Genomic DNA, 17990 nt, shown 5'->3' with positions numbered 1-17990 from the left:
AATCTTAAAAATGAAATTACGTCACTGGTGGTGTTGACGGAAAACTTAGAGATACCTCTAAGCAACATTGCCAAAGGATGAGGCAAGCTGCTGAACCCAGGTGACATAGTCGTTAAAGGTTTCAAGGGCAAAGAAGTTAATTCAGAGCGGATGTTACTCAATGACGCACGGCGTTCAGATTCGTTGTTCGATGGGGCAGAGATAGTTTGAGCAGCAACGGTTATCCTATTGACTTCTCCCTGAGGAGGCTCTTCCTCGTTACCTACATTCACCGTGGCGGGTTGATCAGTTTTGGGAGGAGCTTCGCCGGTTAGCAATTGAGTGACCTTATTAGACAATTCAGAAATAGTTTCAAGGAGCGTATTAGCTTGCTTCCTCTGAACGTCATTCACCTTTAGAGACAATAGATCATTAACTCTATTTGCAAAGTGATACAGCCTGCCTTGCACACGCTTAATTTGATTAGGAGATGGATCGTTTTCATCAAAAAAGCTGACTACCGATGCTAGCCCAGTAATATTCTCGACAATCGTGGAAAGAGAGTCATCAATTTCTTTCTCTCCCAAATTGGGGATGGAAATGGGCAAATCAAGGGACTCTCTAAGCTTGTCAGTATCTATTGCAACCGTGCCTCCAGATTGAACGTTTCTGATAGTTAACTCATATATCAACTCCTCTTTGCGCAAGTAGTTAAGGAGGAGAACATCGCGAGGGCCGGGCATGATGACAGAACAATTTTGAAAAACTCAAAAAATTCCAGCAACTGAGAAAATTGTTAGAGTTCGAATCAAAGCAATGTTTAGCCGTCAAAAGGGGCTAAATTGAGACCCATTCAACCACGCTCTGCTACCACTTGTTACCGTGTTTTAGCGGTAGGTAGAGGCGTAAGAAGGTGCGGGCGTGAATGGGTTTCAAACTACGGAATCAAAGTTAATGTAAAAGTAATTTAAAATTTAACTAGGTTATATTTTCTTTTCAAAAACAAAGCAATAACAGACATGGCAGGTACAATGTAGCAAAACAAGGGGAGATACAATATTTACAGGTTTTGGGCTTCACGCCCTGACTTCTGCGATCAGCTCAGTTTTACCACAAACACAAGTTTTAACAGAGGGGCAGAAAACCCCATTCATCCCTAGGAGCCCCTGGCTCCGAATTACACAGAAAAGCCTCCACGAGGCATATGACACTCCATTTTCAAAAGAGCGATCCGCTCTTAAAATTTAAGCCTCTCAAAGGCCACACCAAACTCTACCTTCAAGCTGTCCTCTAAGGACGTATTCACAGGGGTAAAATACCCAACCTACAGAGGTCTATTACATGAAAAGAAGGTTGATTACATGACCTCTAAAATAACAATTTGAGAGGAGGCGAACTTGCACTCCTAATACACCTTGTTTTTAAAACCTAATCTGGCTCTGGGCCACTAACGCAAGGGCTAATCCCATACTACAGAGGTGACTTAGAGAAGAACACTTTACATTACATAAACGAAGAAAAGTTTGAGAAAATAAGTTCACCTCAAAACAAATGTGAGTGGGAGCTCGAGAGGGTTAGCACTCTCTATCCCAATATGTAGCTTTACAAGAAAAAGATGAAAAGAGTAATTACATTTTAGGAAAAGGTTACATGATGGAAATGCTTCGAACCCGCCGCGAGTGTTAAACTGCCGACCTAGCAAGAAAAGAAGTTATTAATAGGCCATTACCTGGTGTTGAACGGCAGAAGAAGAAAGAGGCGCTTCCCGCCTCCTGCTATGTACTTAATACACTGAAAGATGGAACAGAAGTGGCCCGGAGACCCCAAAATCAGCAGTTTATATCCTCTCGCGGAAGATTCTAGGCGTTAGGGGAAAGAAAACACCCTCCCACAAAATCTTTATTGGTTCGGGAAAAGAAACCCCTACATAGAGGAAGAAGAAACACATTATTGGTGGAAAATTAATTAAAGATATTCGGGATTGGCTAGATCCAAAATAAGGGGAAAAAGAGGGGTATACAGCCAACTTAAACCATGACAGAAAGAAATTTAACAAAGAACAAACTCTTGAAATAAAAATTTCTCCAACAAAATAGTTCTTTAACTCCGCACTAGGTCGCACTATTGTTGATCTTCAGTAGTGTCCTCTAGAAGAGAAAGTTCACACTTCTTACTTCAAGCGAAACAAAAACACATCAAAAGTGACACAGTTCAAAAACTCAAAATTTTCCACGTGGTGACATCTTCTGAGAAAGTAGAGAATTAATAGAATAGATAAAGTTCAACATTCCTCCAGAAGAGGAGTTTCAACTGGCGCAACTTTTAAATAAACAGAGTAGAGGTGTACCGCCCGGTACAATTATTATTATTATTATTATTATTATTATTATTATTATTATTAATATTATTATCTGTATACAGCATTTAAAATAAGATTTTTGTCTGTACATTGCTCAGAATTTAAAAAGGATGGCATATGTGTATCTGTCATGTCCACAGTAACAAGGAAATGCATGTATGTACACGCATCACAAGAAAACGGCTGAAGAGAATTTAATGAAAATCGGTATGCAAAGTCGGGGAATAAGCGATAAAATCTAGGCCATAATTAATTATATTCACGCTGAGTGAAATGGTAGTTTAGGGGAAGGCCTAACATTTAATATTCAAATATTTATGTTATTAGTGGTCATATTTTGATGAAAATCGACATGCAAAGACGGAGAATAAGTTTCTACAATCAAGGATGTAAATAATTGTATTCACGCTGAGAAACATGGTAGTTTAGGGGAAGGCCTAATTTTAATTCTCAAATATTTAAGTTATTAGTGGTCCTATCTTAATGAAAATCGGTATACAAAATCGGGGAATAAGTCGCTATATTCTAGGCTGTAAATAATTTTATTCACGCTGAGGGAAATAGTAGTTTAGGGGAAGGCCTAAAATTTAATTCTCAAATACTTATTAGAGGTCGCATCGATAAATACTACATAACTTAAGTTATATAGTATTAAATTTCCGATCATTTATGTCTTATACATTGTTATCACACCGGCTGTGATCACGAAGATATTCATGAATTTGGATTTTTGGTACTAAGTCCATATCAGCGTCAAGTCACGAGAAAGTGGGTAAACAGAATTTAATGAACATCGGTATGTAAAGTCGGAGAATAAGGAACTACAGTCTACGCTATAAATAATTTTACAAATCACAGAGTCGAAAGAAAACTAAATGTGAAGGCCTACAGTATAGAAAGCTCATAAAATTGATCAACAATAACATTACATTGACCATTGTTTGTTGTAATGTGCTTTGTGTCTTCTGTTACCACTCATCTCTGGTGGATAGGATTACTGCTGCGTACCGAGTATTGTTTTATTTGCTTTACGTCGCACCGACACAGATAGGTCTTATGGCGACGATGTGATAGGAAAGGCCTACGAATGGGAAGGAAGCGGCCGTGGCATGAATTGAGGTACAGTCCCAGCATTTGTCTGGTGTGAAGATTGGAAACCACGGAAAACCATCTTCAGGACGCCGACAACGGGGTTTGAACACACTATCTCCCGAATACTGGATACTGGCTGCACTTAAACGACTGCAGCTATCGAGTTCGGTACAGATAGGTCTTGTGGCGATGATGTAATAGAAAAGGGCTAGGAGTGTGAAGGAAGAGGCCTTGGCCTTAATTAATGTACCTTCATTAAGGTACGTTCCCAGCATTTGCCTGGTGTGAAAGTGGGGAAACCATGGAATACCATCTTGAGTGCTGCCTACAGTGGGGTTCGAATCCAATATCTCCCGGATGTAAGCTTACAGCTGCGCATCCCTAACCACACGGCCAACTCGGCTGGTCGTACAGCCTGTACAGAGTGTAACAACCTGCCTGAATTTTGAAGGGAAGTAGGTGGGGAGTTAGATAACTTTCTCCTTTAGCATGCCATTCCTCTGATACTACCGGTATGTAACACACTGGTTCATCCTAGCATTCGAACTAGTCAGTCCCTACTCTGAGGCATTGAGTGGAATGAGCAGTGTTCATATTTAACGGAATAATGGCAGAGGAGTGTTCACGGTAGTCTGCGGCCTGGTCATTCCAGCTCTGGAACTTTGGACTGTTGGATCGGCACTGTAGTACTGTTCGTTAAAAGTGATAAAAACTGCGGTTTTTTATTTGATCGAGTAGTTTATATGATAACATTGCTTCTAATGGGTACATTCCTACTGACGTTTTCTTAATTACCTATGTTGACTTCAGTTAGGAAAACCACAAAGTCAGTCTTTGTGAGAATCCCGTAGCTAAGCACGTGTGCATCAGCTAGTTATTATTGATATTATTATTATTATTATTATTATTATTATTATTATTATTATTATTATTATTATTATTATTATTATTTCTTCGTATGGGCCTACTAAGGGGCTTTGATCTTTGCCCAGTGCTCCTTCATTAGTTGGCGGTGTTGCTCTTTTCTTTCCAACGTCCACGTCATTCCCGTCTTCAAATTTGGCCTTTCTTGAAAACCCTGGTGGTGGTCTTTTAGTTTCCACCTGACTGGGTTGCGTTCTTGTATATCTTCACAAGTGACACGCATCTCCTATTGGTCCCTCTCCACGTTCTTGAGTCAAGTTGGCTGCGTCTTCTTATCTTTAAAAAGATCTGGTCCGATAATCGTGTGGGTCTCATTCTTAGCAAGTGGCCATAAAATGCAATTCTCTTTCTCCGCATGACATGAGATCTTCTGGACATGAGTATACAGTTCATTGTTATGTCGACGTCTATACTCACCTTTATCTTTAATTTAGCCAAGAATTTTCTTTAAGATCTTTCTTTAATTTCCAATTTTTCTATCAGGACTTTCTTGTTCATAGCAAGGAAATCCGCTGCATACAAAGCCTTATGACAGTGCAGTAATGCCTGAGCTTTGCTTTCAACGATATGGAATTTTTGTTGTAACCGTCTTTGGTCAGTTGATAAGACATTTCCATTTTATTCATGCGCGAGGCGAAAGCTGCTTTTTCAGAGATGTTTAGTTCTATCCACTCGCCAAGATATTTAAATTTATATGTCCGTTTGATTGACCAATGGTTTACTTTTAGCTGTCTTGGTGCTGGCTTGATGTTAGTTATGAATTGCGTTTACACCAAAGATATCTGGAGGCCTGCTTTTTCCAATTGTGTCTTGAGGTGATTAATTTGATTTGTAACCGTGTCTATCGAATCAGAGTAAATTGCTATATCATCTGCAAAAGCTTGGCAGTCAATTGAAAGGTTCATGTTCTTGTAACCCAGTCTCGCACCATTTTGGAGCCCATCGTTTTAAATATATTTGCTTCACTCAGGATGAATTTTTCAAGGACGCAATTGAAGAACAGGGGCGAGAGCCCATTTCCTTCCCTATCTCCTCTGAACTTAACTCTGGAGGTCGTGTTAGCTAGATCTGTTCAATGATTGCCCTAGTTTTGTTCCTTTAGGATTTGAACGACAGTGGTTGTATCAGTCGAGTCACAGGCCTTCTTCAAGTCGACGAAGGTCACCACAAATTTCTTGTTCCTAAGTTTCAGATATGACAGGATAGATTTGCTCGGCACATGAGTGTTCTTTCCTAAACCCTGCTTGGTACTTTCCCAGTTGTGGATCAAGTTGTTGTTCTGCCCTAATCTGCAAAGCTTTTGAGAGAATTTTGTAAGATACCAATAGGAGGGAAATGCCACGGTAATTGTTTACATCCGTTTTGTCCCCTTCCTTATGTAGTAGGTGAATCCAAGCAGAAGTCCAGTCATGTGGACGTTTCTCGGCTTCCCAAATCTTGCTGATGATGTCAGTCAATTTATCAATCATTTTGTTACCAGCATACTTCCACAATTCAGACGTTATCAAGTCCTCACGTGGTGCCTTGTAATCCTTAAGGGACAGGAGAACCTGTTTTATTTCTTCTTTCGTTGCAGGGGATGAATCTGGGTAGACGTGTATGTTATTATCAAATGTTACTGGAATTTCAAAACTGAGAAGAGTTTCAAAGTACTTCGATAGAATCTGGCAATTAAATTTGTCACTGTAAGTTAGTTCCCATCCGAGTTTTCGAACTGTAAGCTTCTTGTTTAGATTCCATTTGAAGGTTCAGTAAAAGTCCCGTATGTTGTTCCTCTGGAAGTCTTGTGTTATTTGATTTTTGTATTAGGCACGTTTTACATTGTGAATAGTTTTTGCCGCACATTGTAACTCGTTCGTGCAGTTTTCCCAGTTATCTTGGTTCTTCTCCGAATTCCATTTCTTCCAGGCGAGTTGTCTTTGTTTTAACACTGAGTCGCATTCATCATTCCACCAAGCATGTTTCTTTGACTTCATCAGTGGCACTGTGGGGGATGAATATTGCTCACGTCCGCAGATTTACCTCCTCATTGCCATGCACGTGTCCCCTGGGTGGTGCTAAGCGAGCAACAGCAATAGGCAGCCAGTCTACCCTAGGATCTCCTGGCTATCAAATTATGTCAAAGACACCTTGTGGAAACAGCTCTTCTCAGAGCTTTTTAACAAGAAACATTGGTCCCACTATTCGTATTTTCCAACTCAATATAGAAAGTATCAGCAGAGCAAAGTGTGATTACCTCTCAAAAGTACTCAGAGAGAACAACATAGATGTTGTTGTCCTTCAAGAGACGCATGTTGCTAATGAAGAACAACTCCTTACTAGAGGTCGTATTGCTGGGTACAAGGCACTAGGAGCAACCTACCATGAAGCATATAGAGTGGCCACATATGTCCGTAATGACATCGAAGAAGCTGAGCTACTATCTCAAAGCACAGAAGAAAATGTCCATCAGGTTGTCGTCCGACTGAATAATGTCTCGATCATCAACATCTACAAACCACCATGCATTATATGGCCTCAGTATGTTATACCAACTGCAGAACATCCTGCGATTTATGTGGGGATTTCAACAGTCATCAAGAACTCTGGAAGTATTCTAAAACAGATGACTGTTGACTTAAATTAATGGACTGGTGCGAAAGTAATAACCTCCATCTAGTATTTGATGCTAAAGATCGAGGAACTTTTCGATCAGCTGCATGGTGTAGAGATTCAAATCCAGATTTATGCTTCGTCAGCTCCAATATAAATGGAAATCCCTCGCACACTACACGCAAAGTGATGGGAGATTTCCCTCATAGACCAGTAATACTCGAATTTGGTGTCACAATTCCAATTATACGTTCAACGCCACGTCCCCGATGGAATTTCCAGAAAGCTGATTGGTCTGAATTATCTGTAGAACTAGATAAATGCATTCGTTGGATTCCCCCAAATCACCAAAGTTATCAACGTTTTGTTGGCGCAGTTATATCTACTGCTAAGAAATGTATGCCCAGAGGTTATCGGAAAGAATATGTTCCTGGCTGGAATGCCCAGAATGAGGAATTATTTAAGAATTTCCAACAAAACAGAGATGCGGAAACTGCTAACAAACTTCTGGCTAGCTTGGATGATCGTCGAAGACAAAAGTGGGTTGAAACTGTCGAAAGCTTAGATTTTACTCATTCTAGCAGAAAGGCCTGGGGCCTTCTTAGAAGGCTAGGAGAAGGTGCGCTAGTAGTGAAGGGTCAACCTCAGGTGACACCTGACCAAATAGCTTCCCATATTGTAACAACTTCTCGAGCTCCAGCTGATAAAAAGCATACAAAGTATGTTAGATGCCAGCTTCGTTCTCTGAAATCATCAGTACCTCTCATTTCTAGCTATTCACGTCCCTTTACAGCCCTTGATGTTCAAGAGGCCCTCAAAGAACTAAAACCTGGTAAGGCACCTGGATTCGATGGAATTCATCCAGAATTCCTCATACATATGGGAGACAAGGCAAAGAGATGAATGGCACAGTTCTACACAGACATTCTTCAGACTGGACCAATCCCACCTGACTTCAAGAAGGCTAAAATTATTTCCATATTGAAGCTTGGAAAACCTGAAAACAGACCTGAAAGTTACAGACCAATAGCCCTCCTTAGCTATTGCTACAAACACTTTGAAAGGCTTATCTACAGCAGAATTGGATCAACCATTTTAGAACTCATTCCTGTGGATCAGGCAGGCTTCAGACCTAACCGAAACTGCTGTGATCAAGTACTTTCATTAACATCTTACATTGAGGCCGGGTACCAGCAAAAGCTTAAAACATCTGCTGTCTTTGTGGATCTCACTGCTGCTTTTGATAACGTTTGGAGGAAAGGATTGATTTATAAATTACTCAGAGCTATACCCTGCAGAACGATTGCACAGCTTATCAACAACATGATCAACGACAGGAAATTCCAGGTCTGTTTCGGTGAAAAGAAAAGCTCAGTGAGAAAACTGCATCATGGTTTGCCCCAAGGATCAGTTTTATCGCCACTACTGTTTAATCTGTACATCTCTGATCTTCCAGAAACAATATCCATGAAGTTCTGCTATGCTGATGACTTGACCCTGGCCACACAACACAAGATCTTTGAGAAAACTGAAGACATTTTGACTCAGGAATTATCCACATTGGCAGAATATTTCAGGAAGTGGAGACTCAGACACAGTACAGCCAAAACGGAGGTTTCTTGCTTCCATTTGAGCAACCGGCTCGCTAACGTAAAACTAAATATTACCTTCTCCAATCGAGTACTTAATCACAATAGGTATACAAAATACCTCGGTTTTACCTTAGACCGGACTTTATCATTCAAACAACATCTTTTGAACTTGTCGAAGAAACTGAAAACCCGAAACAATATTATTCAGAAGCTAACTGGTACCACTTGGGGATCTACTGCTAACATCCTGCGATCTTCAGCCTTAGCACTGGTTTTCTCTGCTGCTGACTACTGTGCTCCAGTGTGGATTAATAGTCCGTATACAAAGTATATTGACCCACAATTGAATACCAGCATGCGTCTTATATCTGGCACCATCAGATCAACTCCAGTTCACTGGCTCCCGCTGTTGTCAGGAATAATGCCACCTGACTTACGAAGATCCAGAGCTCTTGTTCGAGAGTACAACAAGATCTGCAAGAATCCTCTGCTAACTGTTCTAAATAACATACCAGCTCTTAGTCTCAAAAGACTGAAATCACGACATCCACCCCTTTGTGATGCTGCTCTGAAGACGTCCACCAACTTCAATGCTTTGGAGGAGTGGAAAAGTCGCTGGAATAACTCTCCCGACGTGCCCCTGCATAACATCTTCAGAGGGGAAAATATTGTAAATGGATCCCAACTGCCACGTGCAACTTGGTCCAGACTGAACAGGGTCAGGACAGGTCATGGAAGGTGCAGGGATTCTCTCTACAAGTGGAACTTTGTACCATCTCCAGAATGTGACTGTGGAGCCCCTCGCCAGACTATTCCCCACATTGTAAGCGAGTCTCAACTACGGGCTTATCCAGGTAGTTTGGAAGACTTCCTGTCTCCAACAGTGGAAGCACTACAGTGTATTGATAAGCTGGACATTCAAATATAAGAGATAACACTAATGCCTGAAGTGAATCAATGTTTTTTTGTTATTGTGTATATATTTTATATTATGTATATAATTTCCTTGCCATACGCTAATAATAATAATAATAATAATAATAATAATAATAATAATAATAATAATAATAATAGTGGCACTGTTTCATTTGCTGTTGTAACCAAGGTCTGTTGTAGCTCTTTCCAGTTCTGGGAATTCAGGGATTCTAATTTCTTCGTAAATTCAGGACATAAGCGTAGTGTTTCAGTATCAAATCGATTGATCTTCATGTGAACTTTTCTGGTGTTTCTCTGATTCAGTTTAAGTTTGATTTTGGATAGATACTGATCCGAATCTAAGTTGGTATTCCTTAGAACCATAACATTCTTCACTGCGACGTGGTCAATTTGAAACTCTCGGAGACTGGGATTCGGAGATGTCCACGTCTTCTTCTTCCTGGGGAGGTGTTTGAAATCTGTAGATTTCATAACCAACTTGAAGACCTTACATAACTCCACGAGCCTCTCTCCGTTGCGATTTGTTCTCTGGTGTGCCGGACAGTTTATGATTACGAATATATTCTGGAACTTTCTCTCTTTACCCAACTGTGCATTGAAATCTCCAATAAGTATAACCGTGTGTTTGTCTGGGATCTTACAGAGAACGTCTTCAAGATCTTCCCAGAATTTATCTGTTCATTCTGGGCCTCTTCGCTTGATTGATTGGCGCATGAGCATTCACAATAATGTAAACTTTGATTGTGCTCCTGAAAGAGAGTGTTGAAACTCGGCTACTATATGAAGTGAAGTTAATGACCGAATCCAGAATCTTCCTACTGCCTATGAAACCTGTGCCAAGGTGGGGAACCGTTTTTAAGACACGTTTACCAGTTTTTACTTTACAGATTCTGTAACCCTCTGACTCAATACTTCTTCAACAGTGAAGCTTGTTTCTTGAATCGCTGCAATAAATATTTGATGGTAGGATAAAATATCAGTTCGTTGTTTCAATTTGCCAATTTTTCGAAGGGAATTAAAGGTAGCAAAGAAATTCCGGCGTTTGTTTGGATTTTTCTTGGAGTCTCCTTTACCTCCATGCATGTAGGTGCAGGCTCCCCAGAATCCGAAAGCCTGCATTCTTCGCTCAAGGCAAAGGTGGATTGGATACCACCTGGGGTAGTAGCTTCTGCTGAACTTTCCTCCATGCCTTAGACAGTTGAAAAACTGTACATTGGAGTCAGTGATATTGCACACTGACCAAAATACTACCAAGGTTGTGAGCATTGGTGAGCCTCGCGATGTTTTCTTTATTATTATTATTATTATTATTATTATTATTATTATTATTATTATTATTATTATTATTATTATTATTATTATTATTATTATTATATCGTATTATATATAATTCATAAATTTACGATTGGTGTCATGTGCTTCTTCGGTAGAATGCACAGGAAGAAAGTACTATTTTGTACATACGCACATTATGCTCCGTATATACCCTATATACTTTAGAACACGTTTACCAGTTTCTCCTTTAAAGATACTGTAAACCTCTGATTCACAGACTTCTTCAACAGTGAATTTGGTTTATTTAATTGCTGCAATCAATATTTGATTGTGGGATAAAGTATCACTTAGTTATTTCAATCTGCCAATCTTCCGAAGGAAATTCGTGTTAAAGGTAGCAATGAAATTCCAGCATTTGTGTTGGATCTTTCTTGGAGTCTCGATACCTCCATGCAAATAAATTTGACAGATATTTTTAGGCTATGCCTTTGCTGGCGAGATGTAGTGTTTACAGTGCACTCTGTCTTCTGGTATGGGCTATAACAAATTTGTTACTTACATTGAACTGTCTCAGTCTCATCCTTGGCTTTGACAATATGAAAGTGACTGAGGTATGAGTGATGCTAGTAATACCGTTCCTTATGCAGCCAGTCCCTGTTATGAATGGTGTGAAAATATCGCTCATAGGGTTGGTTGGTGCATACATTTCAGTGGGCTTGGCAGACTGATATGTAATAGCAACTGCTGGCTCGGTGAGGAAAGCAACGGGAAACTACTTCACTCCTCGTTTCCCTAGTACGCCTCTACAGTGACGCCTAGGCTATTTATGACAGCTGTTGGCGGAGCTGCAGAGGATCAAACCAGCCTTCGAGCTGATTACCCAACATACAAACATTTTTAGGATACTAGCTGATATACCGTTTTTCGCTACGGGATTCTCAGAAAGACTAACTTTGTGGTTTTCCTAACTGAAGTCAACATAGGTCATTACAAAAACGTCAGTAGGAATGTAGCGATTAAAAGCAATGTTATCATATAAAATACTCGTTCAAATGAAAAACCGCACATTTTCTCACGTTTAACGAACAGTAGTACAGTGCCGATCTAACAGTCCAAAGTTCCAGAGCTGGAATGACCAGTCCGAAGAATGCCGTGAACACTCCTCTGCCATCATTCCGTTAAATATGCACACTGCTCATTCCAATCAGTGTCTCAGAGTAGGGACTGAATAGCTCGAATTCTATGACGAACCAGTGTGTTACATACCAATAGTATTAGAAAATTCATGAACCAGAGAAATGGCATGCAAAAGAAGAAATTTATCTGACACCCCATCTACACTAGTATCCAGAAGTTAAGGTAAGTTACGAGTAAGCAGGGCAACAGGAAATAGACCACAAATCGCACGACATATGCACTTACCAACCTAACGTGTTCGCCCTGTATAGGAAAGGAGTGTTCCCTGCTTTGATTAGCGGTGTAACCGCAAGGTAAACACAGTCAGTGGCTGCGCTCCATATTCCCTTTGTTGTGTTTGCCCTGTTATAGTGTGCGGAGTGTAGCCTCGTGGTGAACGTAACAGCATAATGGCATAACGACGCTATTTGGACTCCGTTTTGCAGGGTAGAATACCCGACCGCCTGGAAGTAGGCCAGACACAGACCGAAGTCACACAAAGTGTCATTTCCAGGCTCTGGAGACGATTTTGAGACACAAGAGATGTTAGACTTAGGCCATTACGAGGTCGACCAAGTGTAACCACCCCACAGAAGGACCGATATCTGGCCTTAACTGCCCGACGAAATCGGAGTGCACCTGCAAGACAAATATCGGCGGATCTTGCAACCGTCTCAAGGGTTGCCGTTTCCCGGGAAACTGTGTACCGGAGGCTCAGATCAGCAAGGATGTTTGCCCGACGTCCAGCGGTGAGGGTCCCACTCACTCCAGCAGAGAGACGGGCCCGTTTACTGTGGAGCTGTCAACATCCAAACTGGACCATGAATGAATGGAGGCATGTGCTCTTTAGAGATGAATCCTGCTTCAGTTTGCAGAACGATTCCCGTTGCACATTTATCTGGTGAGAATCAGGTAGCCGATACAACCACAGGAACATCGTGGAACGGGACCCTTATGGTGGTGGTGGCGGTCATGGTGTGGAGCGGCATCATGTTGAATGGCCGTACGGACCTGCACATCTTCATGGGTGGCCCGGGGAATACCGTTAACGCTCGGGGTTAAAGGGATAAGGTACTGAGACCAAATGTTCGACTCTTCAGAGGTGCGGTCGGTCCAGACTTCCTCTTAATAAACGATAATGCCCGACTGCACCGCGCTGCTCTGGTGGATGAATTTCTGGCTGGGGAAGACATTCATCGCTTGGACTGGCCAGCGAGGTCTGCGGATCTGAATCGTATAGAACATGCCTGGGATGCACTGGGGAGGCGAATTGTATCCCGTCAGCCTCCACCAAGGACCCTCCAAGACCTTCGCATTGCCCTTTCGGAGGAGTGGGATCGACTGCCACAAGAGCTCTTGGGCCATCTGACAGAGAGCATGCTACGTCGCTGCGAAGCTTGTGAGGCCGATAGGGGTAACCATACACCCTATTAACAGCATATTGTGTTGTGGAAGACATTGCCAAGTTCTGTTAGTTGTTGTCAAAGTTGTACCTTAGCTATCAGAACCTTTCTGACACTGTTTTTTCTGGGGGGGTGGGGACAAGTTTTGTGACATATGGTGTGTTATTCAGCTTCCGTTTGTTCATCAATCCGTCCGACATCCCTATCAGGCGGTATGGCCTCGTTTAGTAAGTATGTTTAACTTCTGGACACTAGTGTACTTCGCACCAATATTCAGGCAGGCTGTTACACTCGGTACGACCGTGCGAGTTGGCCGTGCGGGTAGGGACGCGCAGCTGTAAGCTTGCATCCGGTAGATAATGGATTTTAACCCCATTGTTGGCAGCCCTGAAGATGGTATTCCGTGGTTTCCCATTTTCACACCATGCAAATGCTGGGGCTGTACCTTAATTAAGGCCAAGGCCGCTTCCTTCACACTCCTAGCCCATTCATATCCCATCGTCGTATGGCGTCAACTTGAAATGTCTGCACACGGTAGCTGAGGTCATAGGATTATTATGATTATTATTATTATTATTATTATTATTATTATTATTATTATTATTATTATTATTATTATTATATACCAGAATGCCTTTTCACAGTGTTGCCAGGTCTCCCGAAATTTCAGGAGGCCTCCCAATTTTTTTAACACTCCAGGCCATACGATTATTATTATTATTATTATTATTATTATTATTATTATTATTATTATTATTATTATTATTATTATTATTATTATTACTATTATATACCAGAATGCCTTGTCACAGTGTTGCCAGGTCTCCCGAAATTTCAGGAGGCCTCCCAATTTTTTCAACACTCCAGAAAACCCGAGAAAACAAAAATTTCCCGAAATTTCTTCTAATCCAAATTTAGAGAAAATGGATAATAATGATTAGTGGTGCATAATATATTCGAGCCGAAAAATTATCTCCTCGTCTCACTGCGTGACGTTTCATCGATAACATCACTCGTTAGGTACTCCCCCGCATTCGTTTTAGGTTCGAATTACGTATTTTCTCCTCTTTTATTAAACTCAAAACTCACACTTGATTGGATCATTCGAAGGGAAAACACCGACCCATATATAGAATTCAAAATCTCAATCCTGCTACGACTTCAAAATCGGCTCACAATTTCTACGCCTGATGTATAACTACGTCTACAGGAAGAAGAAGAAGAAGGAGAAGAAGAAGAATAGAGTGGCCAGAGAGTAGGAATGAGTGAAACTGTATATTTTTCTCATAATAACTTAAAATTACTATTACATTCTTTCATTTAGTTATATTACAACATTTCAGTGCTCGAGAAACTACTAAAAGTATCATTAAAACTCCCGAAATCTTTATGTACAATCTACCGATAATTTTTTAGACCTGGCACCACTGCCTTGTCAACTGGGTTCAGCTGCTTTATGTAGACCCAAGGAGCTATGTTGAGGCCGCCTCACGAGCAACCAGAGATATTCCCATCACCGTCGGCGTTCACCAAGGTTCAGCGCTGTCGCCGCTCTTGTTCATTCTAGTGATGGACACTGTAACAGCAGATCTGCACTATTCTTTGCCATGGACATTTCGCTACGCAGACGATGTCATGTTGGCCTCTGAGACGCAGGTTTATCTGCAATGCCAAACCCAGGAACGGAGCGATAGGCTGGCCCATTACCGCCCGCGCCTAAATAAAATGTAGACTGAATAAATGACGTCAGATCCACAAGCAATCGGAACCATTCATGTAGACGGTGACGACCTGCCCGAAGTGACAAGATTCAAGTATCTTGGCTCCACGATCACTGATGATGGCCGACTTGTGAAGAGGTCAATGCAAGGATATCCGCAGCCTGGATGAAATGGAGAAGAACAACCTGCGTCACTTGTGACCGGAGGATGAAAGATAATCTCAAATAAAAAATCTAACGTACTGTCATCCGACCTGTTGCACTGTATGGTTGCGGATGTTCGCCGACTACGACTGAGACAGAGCATCGACTGGGCGTCATTTAGACTAAGATGCTGAGGTGGACAGCTGGCGTCACTAAACTGGATACATCTCCAATGAATGCAACAGGGAGAAATTTGGCGTTGCACCGATTCAAGAAAAAAGGCGCGAAAGTCGTCTTCGATGCTTTGGACACGTATTAAGGGCAGGGGCCGACACTATCGCGAAGATGGGTTACATGTTAGACCAAGCGCGATGGGCCGATACTTTTCACAAATATCTGAAGAGCATCATTCTCCACTCTGACATGGCCGAGGACAGAACTAAATGGAGACAACGAATCCATGTAGCGGAACCCGCCAGCAGAAGACACTGAAGAAAAGAAGAAGGACATTATTTTTATTATTGGCGTCAAGCTTGTCAGACTACGAGAGTCTGCCGTTCTCGAGCATGCTACGTTTCTTATCTAGTCTGCAGGATCGGAAGTACGGCCGTCTGTATATTGCACTGCCTCCTGCAGACAGTATATCCACCGCCCTCTTGATTGCCATCCGTTAAATACTCTAAATACCATCAAGGAGGCAGACTCGAGGTTAACATCGGCTGTTCCGACGAACAAGAACATCACCATGAACTTATTTGCCCAGTGCTAAGAAGTAATTCAAGAAAAAGAAGAAGAATATGCCGGGCTGAGTTGGACAGATGGTTGATGCACTGACTTCTGACGCCAACTTTAGCAGGTTCGATCCTGGCTCAGTTCGGTGGTACTTGAAGATACTCAAATACGTCAACCTCGTGTCGGTAGATTTACTGGCACTCCTACAGGACTAAATTCCAGCACCTCGGCGTCTCTAAAAACGGTAAAAGTAGTTAGTGAGACCTATAACTAATAACATTATTATTAATCATAATAGCGACCTAAGAGATTTGAATCTAATGTCGGAAATGCAGAACTGGCACAGGTAGATAATTTCAAGTACTTAGGATGTCACAGCATAGTGATATATTGCGTGAAGATGAATCAAAGTGAATGCAGTGAGCTCGCAGTTACGATCAACGATATTCTGTAACAAAAAAGCATGTTCTCGAACGAAAATCTCATGACTGACTTTGAGTGAAAGCTGGGTGGACTCAGTTGGAAGAAACTTTAATATTTATTCGACTTCATTGTACATTTCAATACAGACCTAAGCATGAGAATTATAGCATGTAATATAGTTGGTGGTACAAACAGGCTGGAGGGTGTTCGGAATGAAGAGATGAAAGCCAAATTAGGAATCAACTCCACTGATGAAGCTGTGCATATGAGAGGACCATGTGACGCAAAAAGTCACGCGGGAGGAAAATTAACTCGATGAAGGGTAAGAGAATCCATCAGTCAATCAATCCAATCAATCACCTCATTTAGGGCAGTCACCCAGGTGGCAGATTGCCCATCTGTTCTCCACCTAGTCTTTTCTTAAATAATTGCAAAGATTTTGGAAATCTATTGAACATCTCCCCTTGGTAAATTATTCCAGTTCCTAACTCCTCTTCCTATAAATGAATATTTACCCCAATTTGTCTTCTGGACTTCCATATTTATCTTCATATCGTGATCTTTCCTACTTTTGAAAACATCACCAAAACCTATTCGCCGAGCTGAGTGCGTCAGACGGTTGAGGCGCTGGCCTTCTGACCCCAACTTGGCAGGTTCGTTCCTGGCTCATTCCGGTGTAATTGAAGGTGATCAAATACGTCAGCCTCGTGTCAGTAGATTTACTGGCACGTAAAGGAACTTCTGCAGGACTAAATTCCGGAACCACGGCGTATCCGAACACCGTAGAAGTAGTTAGTGGGATGTAAAAAAAGAAATAGCATTATTATTTAAGAAACCTATTCGTCTAGTAATATCAGTACAGGTCAGCTCTCCACTGACACCTCGAAATATTCCACTCAGCCCAAACTTCGCAACAATTTCGTAACGCTACTCATCTGGTGGATAACACCAAGAACACATCGAGCTTCCTTACTTTGGATTTTTTTTTAGTTTTCGAATCAAGTAATCCTGGTGAAGGTCCCATAAATTGGAACCATACTCTAGCTGGGGTCTTACCAGAGACTTATATGCCTTCTCCTTTACATCCTTCCTACAACCCCTAAATACCCTCATAATCATGTGCAGATATGTGTACCCTTTATTGAAAATACTGTTAATGTGATTACCCCAACGAAGATATTTCCTTATATTAAATACACCGTATAATATATAGAGTTTTTTAGAACCGTTTGAGCCTGTTATGGACCCCGTGTTTCGTATCTCTAGCAGCTTTCTTCTTAGAGCAGTACTCCTTCATTCTTGTACTGTGAACATCTTTCCGCTCCTACGTCCATTTCACACCTTCTCCCGGACGCACTCTTTTTTTCTGTTAGTGACTGGAGAGAGTTTGATGTTCTGATCAACGTTCTGTACATATATTCCTGTCATAGATTTCACTGGGAGCAATGTCCAATTGTTGAAGGTCTTTTCTGACAAGTCTTGCCCACTTAGCATTAGTCGCTTTCCCTCTTGACATGGTGTAGAAGATTCTTGAGGTGAGCCTCTGATTGTCCATTCTCATGACATGACCATAGATGATCAGTCTCCTCTTCCTCATAGATGTTGTAATGCTCTCTAACTGTTGGTACAGTTTATTGTTGTGC

The sequence above is a fragment of the Anabrus simplex genome, chromosome 1, assembly GCF_040414725.1.
Source record: "Anabrus simplex isolate iqAnaSimp1 chromosome 1, ASM4041472v1, whole genome shotgun sequence".
NCBI classification, from domain to species: domain Eukaryota; kingdom Metazoa; phylum Arthropoda; class Insecta; order Orthoptera; family Tettigoniidae; genus Anabrus; species Anabrus simplex.
Note: the sequence above shows the minus strand (reverse complement) of the source record.